Below are 7,680 nucleotides of genomic sequence, written 5' to 3'. Positions count from 1 at the left end.
GAAATAGCTTCTCTATAGGTAGAGGGCTTAGGAGAATCCACCTCCTCAGCAACCTGAAATGCATAACCTACAAAATCCCGATACTTGCTGGGAGGTCGTACTCCTACTCTCCTCGCACGATCATAAGCAATACCGTGCTACTGAGTTTCTGACGCAGTATGGGATATAGGTGCCAACCTTTCTGCTGATGCAGGTTCTGGAGACTCTACTTCTGCAGGAGCTTCAGTTTCAAAGGATAGCTGTTGATGATCACCAAATTGCTCCTGTGATTCAAAACCATTTTGAATGATTTGTAGCTCTACCTGTTTATCAACACTTGCACCTTCTTCAATAACAGTCTTCACAGGGGGGTTAAGTATAGAGTTTTCATCAAAAATTACACTTCTGCTAAGTATAACTTTCTTTTCTAAGGGTGACTAGATTCTATATCCTTTAACCCCGTCTCCATATCCCAAAACACTCCCTTTTTAGCCCTTGGTTCTAGTTTGCCCTCACTGACATGATAATACGTAGTACAACCAAAAGCCTTCAAATTTGAGTAATCAGGGGACATACCAGACCACATTTTATAAGGTATCTTGTAGTCTATACCTGTATGAAGTGCACAATTGATCAAGAAGCAAGCTGTGCTCACTGCTTTCGCCCAGAACCTCCGTGGCAACTCAGCATTGAAGAGCATACACCGTGCTCTCTCTAGAAGTGTCTGATTCATGCGTTCTGCTACACCGTTTTGTTATGTGTGTGTCGAACTGTGTGATGCCAAGCAATTCCTTCATCTTTGCAGAACTCATTAAACTCTTTTGAACAGAATTCCAGACCATTATCAGTTCTCAGCCTTTTGATCTTCTTTCCAGTTTGATTCTCCACTAAGGCCTTCCACTGCTTGAAATTCTTGAAAGCTTCACATTTTTCCTTCATAATGATTACCCAAGTCATCCTTGAATAATCATCAATCATGGATAAAAAATACCGACAGCCTCCCAAAGACTCAACTCGTGAAGGACCCTAACAGTCAGAATGGATGTAATCAAGTGTGCCTTTTGTCCTGTGTGTAGACACCAAATTTTAGCTCAATTTCATTTACTATTTATTTTTTTAGTTTTGCTATTTATCATGTTCGTTTTATTCACTTTTAGTTTTTAGTTTTTTAGTTTTTCATGTTATTATTTTATTTTTAAGTTTTTAGCATAGAGTTTCTCAAAAAAAAAAAAAACAAAAAAAAAGGAAAAAGGAAAAAATAGCAATTTTGTTTTATTTAGCTTTATTTTAGTCATTTCTACTTAATTTATCTTTTATTGTTGTTTGATTCATTTAGAAAAAAAGAGAAAAAGTGAAAAATGAGAAAAACAATGAAAAAGAAAAATGTAGAAAAAAGATGGGAAAATGGCCATTTTTGTTGTTTCTAGTTGTTTAGTTTTTAAATTATTTTCATTATTATTATTATTATTATTACCTGGTTTTTGTCAATTTGTTATTATTATTATTTTATCAATTCTGTAATTATTAAGTTGAAAGTTAAAAAAAAAAAAAGAATGAAAACCGCGGCATGCAAGCCGCGTTTCTACTCAGCTTGCAAAGAGGGGCTGGGCAGCCCCTTTAGCTGCAAATATAGGAGAGATGAGGTGAGGGTTTAGGGTTGTCTTCCCCCATATAAAAGGATAGGGGGGTTGACAGCCGCAAAGGGAAAAAAAAAAGACCAGAGAAAAGGATTAGCGACGTGTGAGGTTACTGGGGGAGGGAAAATCAGAGAAAGAAAACCGCAAGAGTGGTCGGCTAGATAGAAAAGGGAGGCAAGAATAGAGAAAAAAAAGAGGAGATTGAGAGATAGCGAGCAAGAGAGAGCAAAGGAAAACAAGGAGTGAGTATGCTGTTGAAGAAACCAGAGGAAGAACGTTTGGTAGCCGGAAAGATAAAGCTTTTGGGCTGAGCAGGGATACTCTATTCATCGTCCCAGACCCTGATTATCCCCGTGAAAGGGATAAAGGTAACGCCTTTCATTTGTTTTGCTGTCCATAGATTATAAAAATCATGTTAGAAAGGTTGAAACTTTGTTGTGATGCTTGCATCTGTTTGCCCTCCACCATGAATGTTTTGCTTGTGAATCTGTCGGTGGGGGAAAGGAACTAAAACTATGGTTTCTATATTGTGAATTTTCCAAGTAAAAATCTGCAAGTGAGTTTAATTTGAAGTTGTTTTCAATCATGCGAACGTTTCATTCATTCTTCATGTCATGGGTTGGGCACCAGGAAAATTGCAGGTTTTTATTCTAATATGTTTGTAAGTTTAGATGCCAAGATCCTGTGGGTTTTTGGTTTATATCAAAGTTTGATTGTTTGGTTGAATTTGTTTCCATTTGAGCTGGTGTTTTGAGGGTAAAATCCATGCTTGAAAAGTGAAGGTTAGCAGCTAGTTTGTTGCAGATTTTTTTTAGCGATTGCCGTGAGTTTCATTTTTTCTGTTGCTGCATTTTTTGTCCATTGGCTTTGTTTAAATCTTCAAGGTAGTTTATGCTTGGGTGACATTTGATGATAATGGGGGGTGAATTCCTTACATGTAGTCTTTAGATGACAAGTGGGTAGAGCTTATTTGAGTTTTTCATGTCAATACTTTTAAGCTAAGATAAGAGAAACAAAGGCTGCTGCATTCGGTCTTACCTTTTGCTGTTTTCTTTCTTGCATTTGTTTCACCAAATTTTGGCCATTCAACTTGATGTCCGATCTTATTTGGAGAGAGGAATTGGATGGGTGAAGATTGGTTTGAGTTGGCATGTTTGAGTCTAAAATATTTGAATCATGTTTGAGCATTTGCTGAAAAATTCATCAGGATTGCTGAACCTTTCGCATAAAATTTTCCAGCATGAACATGATGTATCTTCTACGTCTTGACTGGTTTGGACTTTGAATTTGTGTGTCATAATGTTTAGTTCAAGGTTTAGAGGTTTGATTGAAAGGTTTAGGACCAAGGTTGGTGTTCAAATCTGAAGTATCTATTTGGAAACATAGCCGCAGCAAATTTCTTGTTGTGAGAAGTTTCTTAGTTTTGGTTTGCATGAAGTTTTTAAATGTTTGCATGATTTCTTTCTATGATTTTTCTGGTTCAGAATGTCTAGTTCATGTTTTGTGTTTGTTTGGTTTGAAATTTGATGATGGATCAAGTAATCTTTGGATTAAAGTATGAGATCAAATCTGATTGTAGAGTTTGAATTTGAGACAAAGGTACATCAGTTTTCACAGAATGTTTTCTCACGTTAGTTTGCATGGTTTGCATGCGAAATAACTTTCAGAATTTGCACTTTGACCCCTCAAGTCCCCCTTTGTTCCATGAAGGCCCAATAATGTTCTAAATTCTTGCAATCGAGTCCTAAAGTAGTTGCATTTTGAGCCATTACTTGACTTTTTCATTGCCCTTGGACCCTTGAAGTTCCTAAAAATGTTTAATTGAGCTTGAGTGTTTGGTTAATGTTCACAATTGAGTCCTTGGTAGCCTCAACTTTGCAACTCGATTGCTCATTTGCTTTCATTTGTTTAGGTGGTACTTAATTCAAGAGTTTAAGAACTTTGTGTTCAAATGAGCTTGTGTTCGCCTATTTTCTTGAATTTTCTGAAATAAATTGGCTTTGGCCTTTTTCTTGCTCTTTGACTTTCAAAAGTTTCTAAAATGTTTCAATTGGCTTTGAATGGTTGATTAATGCTTGCAATTGGGTCTTTGGTGGATCCCTTTATTGGAAACTATGTATTATTTGATTTCATTTAAATTGCAATTAGGAGAGATTTGGTGACTTTGTTATACTTTACCATTTGAGGTACCGTGACCTTTTTATTGTTTTGAAGCCATTTTTCTTTCATTTGGGCACCATTCAAAGGGGGCGGTATAATTTCTTTTATCCCTTTTTGTGTCTCCTATGTGATCCAACGTGCTAAGTGAAAATTGCATGTCTACTTTGCTTTCCTAGCCTTTCCTTTTATTTATGTCATTTACTTTTGCTTTTTTATTTAAGTTATTCTTTATGGGGTATGTGTACACCTCTTGGCTTGTAATAGATAGGGCTTGGAGGAGCATTTGATGAAGACCTATTGAAGACGTGTGCCTGGTTAGCAAATGTAATAGTTAGGGGTTCCTTTACTTCATTTGCCTTGCGTGATTTGCATGCCTATGTGTTATGTGTTACTTGCTTTAATTAGGTTTTTGCATCTAGTCGAGCATGCTAAGTGTTATGTGCTACGTGTTTATAAGTGTTTGACATGTCTACTTGCTTTCCATAACCATGAATGAATGTGATGGATGAATGTACGTTTCCACTAGTCCAACGCTAGTAGGAATTTATAGAATGGGCTAGTCCAAAGCTAGACCCTTAGGGATTTCTCCCGTGAATCCATACTTGCATGTGTCACTTCATTTCATGCATTTTTTCTCAGTTTTTATCATATTGGCATGCTCCTCTAACCCTTTCCCTTTCATTTTAGGTTTTGCATCTCATGCTAGTTATAGAGACATTTGCTTGACGAGTCCCCTTTCGATAAGGGAAACGAGCGAGTGTGGCTCTAAAATAGCCTTAGCACGCTAGTTATCCTTTCTAATCAAAGGGAAAATTAAAGTCACAAAGTTAGGACTCCCCGTTCCCGTCTTGATGCATTCCTATAGGGTTCATGCATTTCATTTATTCACTATCCTATACACTTTTACTTTATATTCTATCTCTTTTTCCACATTCTCACTTCACACTACTTTTGGACGTTTTCACTTAACTATTCACATTTTATACCATATCACTCGCACACATGCACTTTACGTTATTTTCACATCATCATTCTTTACTCACCTTACCTTGTAAATACATTTGCACACCTCCACTTACATCCTATTATTTTTATTATTACTTTTTCTCATTTCACACAAACTCACATTTTCACATGGCATGCATTCCACTCATTTTTACGTCATTTAGGATTATGTGTGACCTCTCCAAAGGATCATTATTGGGCTTCACAATTAATGTGATTGGCACCACTCAACCTTTGAAGAGAAATTTCCCCCAATACCCCTAGGTCTAGGGTTTGCATTCATGTAGTACATCCAAATGTAATAAATTCTTTGGTTAAAACAAGAAAATCTTTGATTAAATCTCGCAACTAGCCTTGGCTAGGTCGAAGGGGTGCCTTGGATTTTTATCCTTGCCTTCCCCTTCGTCAAATGTGACTCCCGAACCTTTTTTCGTTGGTTTACGTGGACTAGGAGTCGTTTAAAAGGGGTTTCTTACTACTTTTTCCTATTTTTTCTTTAAAAAATTCATTTTTAGGTGACTTGGTACACCTTAACCCATTACCAAGTGGCGACTCCGATTTTTTATTTCAAAAACCCTTTTTAAACTATAATTTTGGGTCAAATCGTCGCATTCTCAAACCCCCATTTAGACCCATTTTTCTTTTAAATCACAATTCATTTTCCAATCACAAATTGAATCAAAAAATACATTTTTAAACCATTTATTTATTTATCAAAAAATGGGGCGCGACACTGTGAATTGCCTTCCCAAACTTTCTGCGATGTAGTTTATCGAAAGTACAATGTTCACAGAATCCAAGATCGGTGACCTTGTGGCCTTCTAGAAGATCACGTTTAGACAGAATCTGCATCCCTCTTTCACTCATATGACCAAGCCTAATGTGCCACAACTTGGTCATATCAGACCTGCGATCTTCAGAAGATGCATGTTTTCAGACTCGGACCGGACATCGACTCGGCTGAATTCAGGGGTCAGGGGTCAATGGGTTCAACCGGGGTCATTCAGAGGTCAAATCGAATGACGTCATATATACATCATATATATGTGTATATATATCTTTTTCCTGCAAATCAAATTTACAAAATATAACCAAGAACCAGTGATCCAAATCCATATCCAATTCACCAAATTGCACATGTTTAATTTGAACATGCTTCCAAAGATCATTAAGCAATTTTATGGAAGACTTTGTAGTACATACTAAGCTATACTTAGATTGATATGTATTCAGCTGCAATACATAAAGATAAGAGAAAAGAAACAAGTAAAAGTCAGTTTAATACATTCTCGCTACATTTACATAATTTGATGACATTTTCAGTTGCATGGTCAATCAACAGAGTCTTCTACATGGTTAATCAACCTTTGAGCTGGCTTAGCAGTCTACTTCCGTCCTACCTCAGTTAAGCCAAAAGAGAAAAAGAAAAACAAGAATGCAAAAAAAGAAAAGAAAAGAAAGTGATAAGTGAATGCTAAATATCAATCTAGAACACTGATTTCAACTTTCAAGCAACATAAGAGGTAGTTTTTAACTTCAACGTCTAAAATCTAATTAATGTCTATTACTTGTGCCAAAATTTTTTTTTAAAAAAGTAGTTATCTAGTTTCTACAATTCCAACTAAAAGTAGCCATCTTGATTTCTGCATCTCTCAGGAAGCAACAATGGAGTTACCAAAAGAGGTGCATCCCAAAATTTTCAGTAACTTTGACATTTCCTCAAACGCATAGAAAGCAACAAAGGAAATCCATTATTTCAAATAACAGAATTAAAGAAAAAGTCCCCAACAATGCTCTTGCACGTGTTTTGCCTGAAATTTAACAAATAGATTATGTGAAATTAAATTATTAAGTGCTTCCACATTACTGGTCATTTACACTTTTCCCTTTCTTCTTATACTTTAACGAATCTGTACATCAAAATTAGATAGCATTTACCCCAATAATGCAATTCTAACTTTTAAAGGATGTATTTATGTAGCACAAGCAAATTTATCTTCAAAAAGTGAACATTTTAGTTTGCACCAAATTAGCCAGTTGCAGAACATTAACTTACTTGATTAAACAAAGATCACTCCAACCCTTTTTTTCAACCAACCTTCCCAACTTCTGCAACTCTGCCGAGGATCGGATGGAGAACTGGAGAAGACAGCAGGAATTGATTTAGAATATATAGGGAGTTAGGTTTGGACTCTTTGGACAAAGCGTAGGAGAGGAGACTGCAAATTGGTGTATAAAGCTTGTACTCTCTAGTAGGAACTTACTTAGGGATTTCAGATGCGCCGTCGGCAATGGTGATAAAGATCGGCGGCGGCAAGAAAGTGGAAACAAAGTGACAGAGATTTTAGAAATTTAGGACTGGACTGAAGTGAAGTCCGGGGTGTCAAATTAGGAATTTGGCTTGGGATAACTAGTGCAAGCCTGAAAAGTCAACAAAAGCCAAAAAATTTTTTTAAAACCCGGTTCTTGCCGGTTTTGACGATTCACGGTTCAACCTGATTTTTGACTGAGTTTGACCGAGTATTAAACAGAGGGATTTTTAGAAGAACTCGGACCAGATGAATGGCTGGTTCGCGGTTCAATCGGTCGAACCGAACGGTCCGGTCCGAGTTTAACAACACAGACAGCAGCAGTGACAGAACCTGTTAGCATAGAACCCTGTAAGATGTACAGGGTGCCGTGCTTAACTCCTTTGAGAGCCATTAATTAATCTTTACTGATGCACAACTCTCCACTTCCTCCGCTGAACCTGAAACCCTTACTGTCAAGAGTATTAAGTGATATCAGATTCTTCGTCATTTTGGGAACGTGCCTGACTTCGTTCAGTGTGGCAACTTTTCCAGCATGTGTCCTGATCTTGATAGAACCAATCCCAACAGCCTTGCAGACAGCGCTATTA

This window comes from Coffea arabica, chromosome 9c (genome assembly GCF_036785885.1).
Source record: "Coffea arabica cultivar ET-39 chromosome 9c, Coffea Arabica ET-39 HiFi, whole genome shotgun sequence".
NCBI lineage: Eukaryota > Viridiplantae > Streptophyta > Magnoliopsida > Gentianales > Rubiaceae > Coffea > Coffea arabica.
This window is presented reverse-complemented; position numbering follows the sequence as displayed.